Source organism: Myotis nattereri (assembly GCF_964212035.1).
Source record: "Myotis nattereri genome assembly, chromosome: 12".
Taxonomy (NCBI): domain Eukaryota; kingdom Metazoa; phylum Chordata; class Mammalia; order Chiroptera; family Vespertilionidae; genus Myotis; species Myotis nattereri.
Window position 1 is genome coordinate 76,166,407 of NC_138087.1, and position 15,989 is coordinate 76,182,395.

A 15,989-nucleotide genomic window follows, 5' to 3' on the forward strand; every position below is an offset into this window, starting at 1 on the left:
CAGGCTCAATCCCCAGGAGGGGGCATGCAGGAGGCAGCCGATCAATGATGTTTCTCTCTTATGGATGTTTCTAGTTATCCCTCTCCCTTCCTCTCTCTCTCTAAAAATCAATGAAAACATATTTTAAAAAAGGAAGAGAGAAAGAGTGCCTTAAACTGCCTCCTTCTGAACTTTTCTCCCCGACCAACTAGGAACCTTGGTTTTTGACCCAAAGATTGCAATAATGACTTATTCCGTAGTGAAGGGGACCCCGGGGCACTTCCTCTGTTCACTGGAACTTCCTGTCCATTATTTAGAAAAGCTTCTAACAATGAAACCTCAGTTGGTTGGATTAATGGAAAAGATGAGGGACATGCTTTAATTTTCCTTTCATTGTTTTCAGTTAAACTTTCTATTTTGAGATCATTAGAATCCGCGTGGAGTCTTAAGAAGTAGGATGCAGAGATCTTGTTTACCCTTTCCCCAGCTTCCCCCAGTGTAACACCTTGCAAACTGTAGTACAATCTCCCAACCTGGATGTTGACACGCATATGGTCAAGACACGGAACATTGCTGTTTTTAAATGTACTGAGGACTTTCTCTTTATTCCGGTGTGGCAAGGCCCACAGATCAGGAGACAGCTGCCATCGAAAAGATGGTGTGTTCTCATGGACCCCAGGGGAGGGGCACACCACTCCACACAGGACCGCGAGGGAGGGAGGGAGGGGGTGGAGGCTCCAGGGCCGGTCAGGAGGCAGAGGAGCGAGGGGAAAGCTTGGGCAGGAGCCTTTGTGTGGTTCCGCAGGAGAGGCAGGAGAGGCAGGCTAAGCAGGCTGAGGACTGCCCAGCGTAAATGTTTCCAGTGGCTTTGGGCTGCAGAGATGGTCTCTAGTGGTCAGGTTCCTGGCCCTGGGTGGCTTAGGCGGGGAGAGTGTCCCAGACCAAAGGAGCCTGATGAAAGGAGGCGGATAGAGATAGGGACTCAGGATTAGTTGGTTTATGTTCAGAAGTGCTCATCGGTAGGTGGTTTACTGGTTCTAGGAACTAGCTAACCTCCTTTATAACCACCAATTCGTTCTCCATTTCTATAATTTTGTCATTTCAGAAATGTTTTAGAAACGGAATCATACAGCATGTAACCTTTGGAAATGCCCCCCCCCCCCCTCAAAAACAGCATAATTCTCAGGAAATTTATCTGGAGAATCTATTGCATGCAGCAATAGTTTGTTCCTTTTTATTCCTGGACAGTGTTCATTGACAAACCTGCACCATGATTTGTTTAACCGTGTACCCACCGAAGGACATCTTGTTTCATTTGGAGCCATCATGAATAAAACTGCTACCGATACTCATAACAGGTTTTATGTTAACCGAAGTTTTCATTCCTCTGGGATAAGTGTCCAGGAATACAATTACTGGTCATATGATAGTTGCATATTTCGTGTTTTGTTTTGTTTTATGAAAATGCCCAACCACTTTCCTTTGTGGCTGTAACATTTTACATTTCCACCAGAAATGTACCAATGATCCAGTTTCTCCCCATCCTTTCCAGCCCTTGTCATTGTCAGTATTTTTTGTGTTAGCCATTCTGATAGGTGTGTAGTGATAACTCACTTGGTTTTAATTTGTGTTACTCTAGTGGCTAATGATGTTCAACATCTTTTCATGTGCTTATTTGCCGTCTCTCTGTCCTCAATAAAATGCCACTTCACGTCTTCCTCATTTTCTAACTGAATTGTTTGTGTGTTTTTTTACTGTTGAGTTTTAAGAGGTCTTTGTATATTTGGGTATGAGTGTTTGGTTGATTATGTGATTTGCAAATATTTTCTTCTGGTCTGTACTCATCTTTGTATCTTAATAGGATCTTTTACAGAGCAAAAATTTTTAATTTTCATGAAGTCCAATTTGTCACTTTTTAAATTTATCAATCATGTCTTTGGTGTCAAATCTAAGAACTGGTAGCCTAGCCCTAGATCCTGAAGATTTCTCCTATCTTTTCTATAAGTTTGATAGTTTTGTATTTAACATTTAATTTAAGTCTGGTACATTTTGACTTCGTTTTATATAAGGTGTGAACTTAGGTTACAGTTCTTCTGCCCCCGCCGCCCTATAGATGAACAGCTGCACGGTACCATTTGTGAAAAGGCAATCTTTCCTTCTGAATTGCTTTTCAAACATAAAAAAAAAATCAATTGGGCATATTTGGGTGGCCCTCTCTTCAGTTCCATTCTGTGTGTCTAGCCCTCTGCCAGTGCCACACAGTATCGATTATTGGGGCTACACTGTACGTCTTGAAATTGGGTAGAATGACACCTCGCACTTGATTCTTCTTTTAAAAAATGTTATAGCTATTCAGGTTTCTTTGTGTTGTTCCATATAAATTTTAGAATAGTCTTGTCTACATCAGTAAAAATTTTGCTGGAATTTAGATGGTAAATATTTAAAAGGGAGTTTATACCCAGTTCCAACATGGGTCTAAATAAGCGGTATGTTCAACAGTTCTGACACTCGCTACCTGGAGACAGCGCCCGACTCCACAGGCTAAGGCTCAGCCCCATAGAACAACCCCTGCCTCACTTCACACGCCAACTGCAAGTCCCAGTTGTCCCCTGTGCTTCTGCCAGACCAGCTATGGATCAGAAGTTCAACGACCCCCTTCTCGGGTCTGACTAATTTGAGTGGCCCAGGACTCAGAGAAAGCTTTTCTTTACTAGATCACTGGTTTCTTGTAAAGGATACAACTCAGGAGCACGCAGATGGAAGACATGCATAGGGCACAGTATGTGGGAAGGACACAGAGCTTCCGTCCCTCTCTCCCAGCGTGTCACTCTCCCCAAATCTCCACTGTCATGATCCTGGAAGCTCTCCGTACTCCATCCTTTTGGGGTTTTCAGGAGGCTTCATTACATTGATTGAATTATTGACCACTGGTGATTGGTTTAAACACTACTCCTCTTCTCTCCCTGGAAATCAAGGGAAGGATTGTACTAAAAGTTCCAAATTTATGTGTAGAATTATTTGTAGCATTCTCTTATTATTTTGGTGTCTGCAGAGTCTATAATATTCTCTGATTCTGATATTGATCACTAGTATATTCTCTCTTTTTTCCTTGTCAGTCTTAGAAGTTTGTCAATTATATTAACGTTTTCAAAACAATCAACTCTTTGTTTCATTGTTTTTTACCCTATTTTCAATTTCATTGATTTCTGTTTTTATATTTATTATTTACTTCCTTCTGCTTGTTTTGGGTTTATTTTGCTCTTTTTCTAGGTTCTTAAGGTAGGAACTTAGATATTGCATTGAGACTTTTCTTCATTTCTAATATATACATTTAGTGCTATTAATTCCCCTCTCAGCACTACTTTAGCTATGTCCCACAAGGTTTCATATATTTTATCTTCATTTTAAGTCTGTTCAATATATTTTTAATTTTTCTTTAGATTTCTTCTTTGACCTATGGGTTATTTAGAATTGTGTTGTTTAGTTTTTAAGCATTTAGAGCAGTGGTTCTCAATCTTCTGGCCCTTTAAATACAGTTCCTCATGTTGTGACCCAACCATAAAATTATTTTCGTTGCTACTTCATAACTGTAATGTTGCTACTGTTATGAATCGTAATGTAAATATCTGATATCCAGGATGGTCTTAGGCGACCCCTGTGAAAGGGTCGTTCGACCGCCAAAGGGGTCACGACCCACAGGTTGAGAACCACTGATTTAGAGATTGTCCAATAATCTGTTATTGTTTTCTAGTTTGATTTCATTGTGTTTGGAGAACACACTCTTGTATGATTTCAATTTTTAAAAATTTGTTGAGGTTTGTATTATAGCCCATGAAATGGTCTGTTTTAGCATATGTTCCATGGTCACTTGAAAAGACTGTGTGCTCTGCTGTTATTGAGTGGAATTTTTAAAAAATACTGATTAGATCCTCTTGGTTGATAGTGCTGTTGTGTTCTTCTTTATCTTTGCTGATTTTCTGTCTAGTTATTCTCAGTTTTAGAGAGAGCGGTGAAGTTCCCAACTGTAATTTTGGAATTATTCTTTGTTCCTTTCATTTCATCAGTTTTTGCTTCACATGTTTTTCAGCAATGTTGTCTGATGCATGTACATTTAGGATTGCTATCTCCTTTTGGTGTGCTGACCATTTTATCATTATATAATGTCTCTTTCTGTCTTTTAATTATCTTAGCTTCCAATGTATGTTTTAGCTAATATCAGTATAGCTACTTCTGCTTCCTTTTAATTAATGTTTTTATGAGATATCTTTCTTTATACTTTTTCTTCCAATCTGCTTATACCGTTATATTGGAAATAAGTTTCTTGTAGATAGCATACAGTTAGATCATGTTTTTAAATCTATTCCTCTGCTAATTGGTGTATTTAGATCATTTATATTTAACATAATTATTGATATGTTTGGGCTTAAACCTGCCATTTTATTTTTTATTTTCTGTTTATTCTATGTTTTGTTTTGTTTTGTTTTGTTTTTAAATATATTTTATTGATTTTTTACAGAGAGGAGGGAGAGAGATAGAGAGCTAGAAACATCGATGAGAGAGGAACATCGATCAGCTGCCTCCTGCACATCTCCTACCGGGGATGTGCCCGCAACCCAGGTACATGCCCTTGACCGGAATCGAACCCGGGACCCCTCAGTCCGCAAGCCGACGCTCTATCCACCGAGCCAAACCGGTTTCGGCAATTCTATGTTTTTTATTGTTTCTGTATTCTTTTTCCAGCCTTCTTTTGGATTATTTGAAAATTTGTTAGAATTCACTTTGGCTTATTGAAATGTTTTTGAGTTTACTTTGTTGTATAGCATTTTTAGTGATTGCTTTAGGTAGTACATTATGTGCGTCAGTATCTATGTGTGTGTATCTGGTAACTTAATTTTACTAGTTCAAGTGAAGCACAGAACCCTTACTCTCCTTCATGTCCCCTTATGTTCCCTTACTTATAATATAATTGGCTTAAATATTTCCATACCAGACAGTGTTATAATATTTGCTTCTACCATCAAACATAATTTAGAAAATTCAAAAGGAGAAGTCTATTTATCCATGTTTTTATATACCATGTTTTTTATTTCCTTCCTGATGTTTCAAAGTTTCTTTTAAAAAAAAAATCATTTCTTTTCTGATTAGAGAACTTTTTTAGCAATTCTTTTAGAGTATGTCTGCTGGCGAAAAATTCTCTTAGTTTTCCTTTATCTGAGAATGTCTTTATTTCCTGTTCATTTCTGAAGGATATTTCACTGAATGTAGGATTCTGAGTTGACAGTTCTTTTAGCACTTGAAAAATGATGTGTTATTTCCCTCTGGCCACTGTGATTTCTAATGAGAAATCTGCCATCATTCGAATTGTTGTTCCCCTATAAGGAAAGTGTTGTTCCATTCTCAATTCTTCAAACATTTTTCTTTGTCCTAATTTTTCAAGAGTTTGGTTATGATGTGTCCTGGTGTGGATTTATTTGGATTTATCATCTTTAGAGACTGCTTACCTTCTTGACTCGGTAGAGTTATGCCTGTTGTTAAATTTAGGAAGTTTTTCGCCATTATTTCTTCAGGTACTTTTCCAGCCTCACCCTGTTCCTACTCTTCGGGAACTCTGATGAAAGGAGTGTTAGGTCTTTTGTTATAGTCCACAGTTCCCCGAGGCTCTGTTCATTTTTTGTTCAGTCTATTTTCTCTCCGTTGTTCATATTAGGTCATTTCTATTCTATCTCCCAGTTCACTGATTCTTTCTCTCTCTCTTCTATTCTGCGGCCGAGTCCATCCGTTAAGTTTATTTCAGTTATTGCATTTTTCAGTTCTAAAGTTTCAATTTGGTTCTTTATATTTTCTGTTTATTCACTGAGACTTTCTATTTCTTTGCTGAGATTGTCTACTTTTCATTTGTTTCAAGCATGTTCATAATTGTTCAGTGAAGCATTTTCCTGATGGCTGCTTTAAAGGTTTTTTTTGGCCTTTCCCCCCAGATAATTCAAACATCTCTGTTGCCCTGATTTGGGCTCTGTAGATTTGTCTTTTTAAATTCAATTTGAGATTGTTGTTTCTTGGTGCTTTGCTTTGATGAGTGGGTTTTGACTGGTACCTGAAAAGGTTGGGTGTGTATCATGAGACTCCAGATCTTATCTAAACCTTGTATTTTGCCTGCCTCCTTCTGACACTGCCCTAGCAGAAGGAGGACGCCATCTCTTTACTGCCAGGTAGGAGTAGAAGTTCAGTCTCCCCACTTGGCTTCTGTTGACACTCAAGGAGATGGGGCTCCTTGTTACTGCTGGAAGGTGATGGAGTTCTGACTCCCCACTAGGCCTCCGCTGATACCCCCTGGTGGGAGTGCCTCATTACAGCCCCCGGGTGGCCCCCACTGACATCACAGGGGTGAAAGTCCTGACTTTCCACAAGGTTTCTCCAGTATCACTCCACTGGGGAGAGAGGGAAGCCTCACTGCTGCCTGGTGGTGATGGGAGTCCTGGCTCTCTAGTGGGCCTGCCCTGACCCCATCTCATCAGAGACGTTGGGATGCCCCGTTAAAGCCCTGTGAGGGTGGGGGTCTAGTCCCCCTACTCTGGCTTTACTGGCAGGGTGGGGGTGGGCCACAGTGTTTTAGGTGGTGTTTGGCTGGAGTAGATCCGTTGTTGGCTAAATGACCTGTTACTGTCTAGAGAAAGCAGGCTTTTGTTAGGGCTTTTTGGTCTGTATCTGTTGCTGCTCCCGGTGTGGGATATGTGGGGCACAAGAAACCACAGGACTCACCACATTATTGCTCCTTGGGTCCCGAGGTCCCTGGCTGTCTGCCTTCTTCTCTCACCCTTTAGAGGCCACTTACGTTACTTTCATGTAATGTCCAGAATTTTTTGTTGTATTTAGTGGGAGGAATAGGAAAAGGTGTATCTTATTTCATATTCCTGGAAGGGGAAGTCCTGGATTGCTCTAGTTTTATGTTAATTTGGGGTTAACCAGAGAATCTGTTTATTTCTAAGCCGGTCAGAAATCTTTCCTAAACATTGATGTTCAGCCTTACGTACAGAGGCAAGAAAGGTGCTACTGCATTGTCTATAAAATACTTGCCAGTTATTCCTTAATGTCTACAAGATTGAAAATGCTTTAGGCCACCCTTCTCAATTTTATGGTCCACAGTGATAGTATTAAGAGACTGCTTGCGTGAGGGATGGTGCGTATGGGGAGGGGAGCTGGAGCTGGAGCTGAGAATTGCGGGAGGTGACTGTATTATTGAGAGATGGAGGTCACTGAAGGGGACAGACCTCCCTTACTGTGAGAGACCTCCAAGTAAGGAGATGAGCCTAGGAGGAAGAATCGGCTCTAGTTCTTGAAGTAGTCAGACATTCAGGGCATCTAGCAATCAGTTCTATTAATTAGTTGATTATTTGTTAAGTGATGTTTTGTTTTATTAATAGGTTAACAGTTTGGTCTATCTTTCCAATCCTTTTTCTATGATTATGCAAATACCTTTCCATACACACACACACACACACACACACACACACACATACATATGCACATACATACATACACAGGGTGGGTTAAAAGTAGGTTTACAGTTGTTCACATGGAAAATAATACAATAATTAATAAATAATAATATAAGAATAAACTTTTGTGTACTCACAACTGTAAACATACTTTTGCAGTGCTGTGATAAGTATCCCTGTACATATGGCTCTGGATGTGTGCTGATGGGTAAAAGGATGTGCGCATTTAAATTTTAGTAGCTACCACCCATAGCCTTTCAAAAATGCTTTACTAACTTATATATACTCCCAGTAAGTGGTATACAGCAGTTTCTATTTACCCTCATTCTCACCATCACTCTTTATTATCAGTCTTCTTACTTTCATTTTTTCCAAACTAGGAGCACATTGTGTGAATTTGGAGTTCTGTCATTGGTCAGGAGGTTGAGCATCTTTTCATGTTTATTGGCCATTTGTATTTTTTCTGTTAATTTCCTGTTTTTAAAGTTGACTCATTTGGTTGGCTTTTTCTTATTGACTGGTAGGATTCCCTGATATATTCCCTGATATAGTCAAAGAATAATGTTTATTCTTTGACTATTATATATGTTACATGTATTTTTCTCTCAGTCCATTATTGCCTTTTAACTTTGTTTATAGTATCAAAGTTTGTTGATTATTGTTCATCTTATCAAAGTTTTAGTTTTTACTAGTAGTCACATCTGTCAATTTCTTTTTGGTCTTAAAAGATATAGCTAGATGTTAAAGATACTAGGTAAAAGTATTATAAGAAGTGGTATATTTACATAGTCTCAAAGTATCTCTCACAAAATACTTAATTGAAAAGAATAAAATAAAGGTGGGGAACCAAACAGATATCTCTAGAGCCTGCGGGATATCCTCTTATTCATTCCTAATCATGATCACTGGTGTTATCAATTTATTGATCTTTTTAAAGATATTAACATTATAGGGAATCTGTGTAAAGGGTAGTACACAGGAATTCTTTGTTATTTTTTGTAGCTTACCTCTAAATCTTAAATAATTTCAAAATAACATGATATAGCTCTTCATTTATTTTAAGTCTTCTTCAGTTTCTCTCATCAGCCATTTTTAGTTTTTAGTGTATAAATTAAACAGATATTTTGCCAAATTTATCCTTAAGCATTTCATATTTTTTATGCTATTGTAAATGGTATTCAGTGTTACTTAAAAACATTTTTTTCTTTATTGATTAAGGTATTACATATGTGTCCTTATCCTCCCATTGCCCCCCACCCCACCCCCCACTCATGCCCTCACCGCCCTGGTGTCTGTGTCCATTGGTTAGGCTTATATGCATGCATACAAGTCCTTTGGTTGATCTCTCCCCCTTACCCCCACCACTTTTTAATGCCCAGTCTGTATGCCCTTTTATTTCTTTCTCTTGCCCTAGGGCACTAACTAGAACATTCAATACACTGTTAAGTTGAAGTTTGGAAGGCAGACATCCTTGCCTTATTCCAGATTGTAGGGGAAAATCACACAGTATTTCACCACTTAAATGTAATATTAGCTGTAGCTTTTCTTTCTGTCTTTTTTTTTCTGGAGACACTATTTAATAAGCTTACTAAGTACCCTTCCAGAGAGTTTTGATCATACATGGATGTTGAATTTTGTCAAATGCTTTATTGAGATAATCATATTGCTTTTCCTTTTTAGTCTCTTAGTATGATGAAATATCTGATTGATTTTTGATATTAAATCAAACTTAGATTTCTTGGATAAACCCCACAAGGACATAATACATTGCTCTTTTAATGTATTTTTAGATTTGATTTGCTAAGATGTTGTTGAGATATTTTATGATATGTAGTGAGAAATATTGATTGATCTGTGGTTTTCTTTTATTAGAATGTTTTTGTCTGGTTTTGGTATTAGGGTAATGCTGGTCTCATATAATAAATTGGGAAGTGGTTCTTTCTCATCTGTTTTCTAGAATATTTAATGTAAAACTGGTATTTTTTCTTTAAATGTTTGTAGAATTTACTAGTGAAACTATCTGGACCTGGACCTGGGTAAGTTTTTAGCAACATTTCAAGTTTTAAAATAGATATAATTCTATTCAAGTTTTTCCATTTAAGTTTTTCAGTGCCTGGGCATAAAGTTATTCATAATATCTTCTTATATTTTTAACTAGAGGCCCTGTGCACGAAATTCGTGCAAGAGTAGGCCTTCGCAGCCCTGGCTTCATCCAGAAGGGTCTCTGGACAGTCGTAATATGTCGATTTACATATTATGCTTTTATGATTACAGATATCTCTAGAACCTGTAGGATGTCCTCTTATTCATTCCTAATCATGATCATTGGTGTTATCTCTCTTTTTTCCTCCCCAGGCTGCCTAGATTTGTATCAATTTATTGATCTTTTCAAAGAACCAGCATTTGGTTTTATTTTCTTTATCATTTTTATGTATTCTGTTTTATTGTTTTCCCTTTATTATTTCCTTTCTTCTGCTTACTTTGGGTTTAATGTTCTAGTTTTTTAAGGGAAAGTTTTGATTATTGATTTGCAATCTCTCTTCATTTCTAATATAAGCATTTTAATGCTATGAATTTCCCTCTAAACTCTGCATTAGCTGTATCCCTGAATGTTATTATTTTGTGTTTAAATTTAATTCTATTCACAATACTGTTTAATTTCCTTTTGATTTTTCTTTGACCCATGGGTTATTTAGATGTGCGTTGTCTTGCTTCCATGAATTTGGGGATTTTCTATATATTTTTTTCTGTTATTGACATCTTATGTAATTCCATGTCATCAGAGAGAAAACTCAGTTTTATGGCCTAGAAAAGGAGTTTTCTGTAGAGGTCCAGATAGTAAATATGTTAAGCTTTGCAGGCCACATGTGGTCTCTATTGCATATTAATTTTTTAATTCTTAAAAATATAAAAACCATTTGCAATTCCTAGGCTGTGCACAAAGAAGCTACAGGCTGTAGTTGGTCTGTGGGCTGTAGTTTATCGACTCCAGTCTGGACTGTGATCTGTCCTGGTAAATGTCCCCTATACACCTGAGAAGAATGGATTTTCTGCTATTGTTGCAGTTGGAAATTTTCTGGGCATTATTAAAAGAGTTCTCCTTCACCTCTCTTTTTTTCTGAGGCTCTAATTACAGGTATATTTTCCCACAGCTCAAGAAACTAGAAAAAACACATGGAAGGAAATAATAAAGATAGAAGAGAAATCAGAAGCAAAAGGAGGGAGAATTGGTAATTGAGAATTGATCCTTTGTAAAAAGCACAATAGATAAACATTTTGGCAAATATGATAGTAAAAGGAAATAAATATAAGCAGAATTTAGATTGAGAACAGGGAAGTAAAAGTATAAGGAGATTTGAAAACTGTAAAAGACTATGATGAGTAGCTCCTTTGTGTAACCTTATGTGACTAAAATTGAAAATCTTGATGAGTTAGATCATTGCCACAGCTATTTAAGAAGAAGAAATCCAATAACAAACCTGTATCAAAGAAAGAAATTGCAAAAGTCATTAGAGAATTATTTCCAACAAAAGCACTAGGCCTAAATTGTTTTAAGGTAACATTCCCTAAAATTGTCAAGGAACCGGTAATTCCCACATTCTGCAAACGATATAAAAGCTTTGAAAAGGGATGGGAAGCTTCTGAGCTAGTATAGAGGAAAGCTTATTTTAAAAAAAATAGTAATTTTCTTTTGTCTAGCAACCTCATTGAATCTTTTATTGTTCCGAATTCCAACCTACCACTCACCCCCACCTGATTTCTGGGCTATTTCCTGACCCTTTGATCATGGTTTAAGCTGACGTGTTTGGAAGGTTTATGTGATAGGAAATTATGTGATTGCAGATTCCACTGTGTTTGTGGAGAGGACCAGACGAGAGGGCAAGAGTGTGAGAAGGGATTGATCCGTTGACTGAGGAAATATCCAGCAATTCTGTTCTCAATTTCCTTCCTTACAGCCACTGGAACTGTCCCCAGTGTGGCTCCCTAACTCCGTCCCAGCCTCACTTCCCTGTAGCATTGCCTGTGGGAACTGTCGGAAAAGCCGCACTACTCACCTGCTTAGAATTGCTCTCCAGCTTCCTATTTTTAGATTCAAAGGCAAATTCTTTGTTTTATTTATTTCTGAGTGTTCAGCAACTAGCACTCAGAAGGGGTTTATCAAACGGATGGACTTCTCTGGAACCTAAGACTTACTTTGATCTGCCCTTTGCCTTCTCGCCCTCATCCGATCCCCCCATGAACTCTGCGTAGTTTCTCAGCTGCGCTGTTCCCATGCCTGCCCGTGCCTTGGCGCATGCACGCCGTCCCTCTCCCCGTGGAATGACGTGGTAGCGCCTTGTGCTTTGATGGTGGGTGTGCTCTCCTCTATTGTGGCTCTTACCACTTTTTAACCACAGCTGTCGGCTGCTGTATACGTATCTCGGCATCGCAAGGCGTCTGCCATAGGGCTGCCCCTCCAGTACCCAGCCGTGCCTGGGTGCATACATATACCACCGGGCATGCAAAGGAGGTGTATTGAATGGAGTTAGCTGGCTCCTTTCTCTTTTGCCTTTCTATGTCTGGGATATTGGATGCCAACATCCAGCTAAGTTATGTTTGTGTTAAACATGAATTGAAATGCAATTACAGCTGGCCATGTGGTTTGAGAGCTGAGTAATAGAGTCAGCAGGAAGGGTGACTTAGTCACAAGTGCCAGTTCATCTCCTTCGCTTTCTTGCTCCTGTCATTGAGCATGACTCATGACTCACCAGTTCCACTCGTCTCCTCTTAATCCCATCACTTTAATTCTTCCTGTCCTCCTCGTCTTGCTGGGTCTCTTTCAGGGCCCCTTTGTTAAAACCAGCCAGCAGCCCAGAGCCCGGCCTTGCAGTCTGAATGGTTTCCTCTTATCCAGCAGGAACCTGTACCACCACTCCAGGTGGTCCATGCGGAGAGCGTGGGCAGGGGTGGAGCCAGCAGCGTCGGGCAGGGGATGTGGGGGAGGCTGGGCCAGTGCACAGATCCGTGTCCTTCCTCAAAGCCTCGGGGAGCCAGGAAGCATCACTGGATTTTCTGCGAATCCCAGGACCTCGAGTTTTCACTGTTTTCTTAACCATATCCTGCTAGGGCCCTGGCTACGGGAAAACGGTGCCATTTGTTAAAGGTGTTGCCTTCGTACCTTAGACCCACATTGTTTTCATAGGCGGACTGAACCGCATTCAGAAATGATGGCTTATAATTGGGCCGGCCTTGAGGGCTGGTGATTTGGTTTCATAGAAAACTCCCTTGTTCTTAAGAAGGCACTCAGATGTCCTGGAGTCTCAAAGCGGGGTCTGCAGGTCTTTCAGACTGTGCCGTGCTTGTTGGTGAGCACTCTCCGGCCCCCCCGCCCCGGCGGGCATGTCCTTTACACAAGCCCACTCTCCTGGGCTCGGAGGAGCTTTCCGTAAAGTCTGGAGATGGACGGAGCAGAAGAGGGGACACATGCATTCACCAGCAGGGCCTGTGCCTGGCACTGGGAACCGTGAATCAGAGGTGGTCCCTGTCTGCCCGTAATTTACAGACCCGTCAAGAGGGAGAAAGTGAGAAAGAGGTGACACCGGTGGAGCCCCCGTGGGCGGCCCTCTTCCTTCCCAAATGAATCCCCCAGGGGAGGTCTCATTGCTACTTCCTTCTGTCTCCGTTCTTGCTTGTTAATCCTCCTTGTGTAAATCCATTCATTCTGTCCGCATTCTCTACCCCTTCCCACACACACCTGCTGCTGTCCCCATTCCTAAAAACGAGGAGATGTTGCCACTGCCGCCATCCTGTCACCTCCCCAGCTTCCAGCCCTGTCTTTGTCAGTAAGCCCTGCCTGCCCAGGCCTCCTATTGCCATCTCTTTGTCATTATTTTCACTCGCCCCTTAGTTCCTAACTGTCTAACTCAGTAGTTTTTTGTTTGTTTGTTTGTTTTTTCTAATTCTTGGCCTCGTCTCAGCTTTGAATGCTATTGACCAATGTCTTCCTTCTGTAATGTGTTCATTTTCTGAATACAGAACTAACACATGCTCTTTGTAGACAATTGGGAAGACGCAGAAAAGTGCAAGACCGATAATAAAAGTTACAGAATCTTACCAACCAGAGGGAGAATGCTAATAACATTTTGACAGAGACGCGCATTCATTGCTTTTGCTAAAAAGTATTAGACATTTTCAACTGAAGCTCTGTGGCCAAGCTGAGCTCTCCATTCAGGATACAAAGTGATACGATGCAAACGAAATCAGAACCAGAAAAACACCTGGAGTTCTTCAACTCAGCACGAGCCAGGTCGAATGGCTCTTTCCCCTTCATGGTGTTTAGAAGCACCTGGGGCACCCCTCCTGTGGGATCCGAGGATGGCTGCGCGGCCCCTGCCTCCCTGTGCCTGCACTGCTCCGGTTGAGAGCTGACGTGGCTCCGTGGTTGGCCACTGACCGGGCCGACTGTGTTCCACAGTGCAGGCTCTCACACATCAAGGGCTCTTTGAACTCCATTCTTATACGTAGTGTCAGCCAGATATTTCCTTTGGAATGTCTGCAGAGTTTCCGGGCCCCTGTGATTGCTTTCTGTCTGCCAAGCACATCTTTGAACTGCGGGTGGGCTCTCGTAACACACCGGGGTGTGAACAGGTTGAGGAATCTGGTGGTTAGCTGTGGTCTTTCAGGAGCTTCTCTTGGGCAAAGTGCTGGCCTGGCCGGGGGCTCAGCTACACAGCTGCTCTACAGTGTTTCTCAGGCAGATCTTCATTTCTCCCCGCATCAAATGCAGTCTTTTAAATTGTTGGTTTTCTTATGATAAAAGTTAGATAGAGTCAAAAGGCATAAACTTCCAGTTGTAAAATAATCAGGTCATGGGGATGCAGTGTACAGCCTTGTCTGAGGCCTGTCATTTCTCCGTAGAAGTGTTAGCGGTGGTTTTCTAAATCCCAGATTTGGTGGGATTCTGTTATTCTGCTTCGGGTAGGACTTTTCCGTTCACTGTGGTGGACACTCAGGGTCGGCTACCCCCTCCCCTCCTGCCTTGCCTCCCGTTGGCCGGGGTCGGAGGGCATTACACATCTTTGCTTCATTGCAGGTGAGCTGTGGCCTCAGGGCAAGGCCTGGCCTTTGGTTTGGTTGTCCGTTTATAATGCTTCTCAGACTCGGTCCAGGTGGAGAAGGGGGACTCTGAGGACGGGCCGGCCTGTTGCCCTCACTCTGCTGCCCCGGCCTCTCCATCTTGTTCAAGTGTCTTCTCACTCAGACAAAGGGAAGTTCTGCCAGTGGCGGGAAGAGGGAATCGTCATTTCCTGGAAGCAGTAGCCTGGTGCCGTGCACACCCACTCCTCCGCCCCCCGTGGGAGCTGAGGACACAGCCTTCTTCCTTCTGGGGTAGCAGCCTGTGGCTCCTCAGACGTTGAGGGTTCTGCAGACTTGTTTTTAATGTATTAACAATAATGCATTTATTATAGAGAAACCAAATAGGTTTCAGGTGGCATGGAGTTTCTTTGTTCCTATACATTTTTTATTTTCACATTTTAGTGGTTCCGAAATTGGGATGCACCTAAAAATAGATTTGTACATTTTGATATGATACTATTTCTCTTTTTTTCTAAAGGGGTATTTCTTTAAATCTCTGAGTGATCCCCAAATGACTCCATCCTAGAATTTAGGAAATACAGTAAAAGTAGAGTTTGAGAAAAAAAAAATCTTTCAAAACATGGGATCCAAGGAAGAAAACACACCAAGAGGTCCTTGGCAGTGGCCAGTTGGGGCCACTGCGTTAACTCTCATGTTTTTCAAGAAACTTGATGTGTGACCGTCACGGGAAAGTGCTGATGAGGTCCCATCCCGAACTAGCATCTTTCTGTGGGGACGACATCGGTGGAGCGAGCGGTTCCTACATTATCCCCATACATTTCTTCCAGATTCCAGGCCACACATATTTGCATATTTAGCAGAAGTACCTTTGTCCATCTTTCCCTTCGTAGCATTTGCTAATTGACCATCGTTGGGTTTGAAAAAAGGCATTTTCCTCTGCCTGTGGGGCTGTGGGCTTTCCTGGGGCAGCCTCCGAGAATGGCTGTGGGGCTCCGGCACCCCCGCTGGTGCGTGCGACTGGGCCGCTGTCGGGGAGCTGCTCCCCTGTGGGGCTGACGCCAGCAGTGTCTGTGTGAAGGAAGGAGATGCTCTCAGTAGTTTGTCAGCACAGCCCAGAGGGCGTCAGATCAAGGACTGCAGCCCGAGGCTACGCCTCTCAGGGACGAGCAGGGAGACACCGAGTGCACCCCGGCAGGGATGCTGCTCCCTGAGCCTTCCTGGGGTCCCCCCCCCCCCGGGTGCTAGCTGAGGTGCTGGAGGCCGATGAATCCTCTGACAAGATGCTGGTAAGACTTGTGTTAGGCTGCTGAGCGGAGGCAGACCCAGCCCTGCCAGGCCCCCCGGAAGCATCTGGAGGTCCCTGTCCTCCTCAGCTCCTTCCCCCTTCCTCCCATCTCATCACAAGCCCTTCCCCCAACCTCCAGCCTTCACACCTGC

General features: G+C 41.7%; 1 protein-coding gene across 1 annotated transcript in view; it reads left to right on the forward strand.

Annotated features, from left to right (window-relative positions):
* Positions 1 to 15,989, forward strand: part of MVB12B (multivesicular body subunit 12B) — a 141,502-nt gene that overhangs the window by 18,415 nt on the left and 107,098 nt on the right. The window lies entirely within an intron of this gene.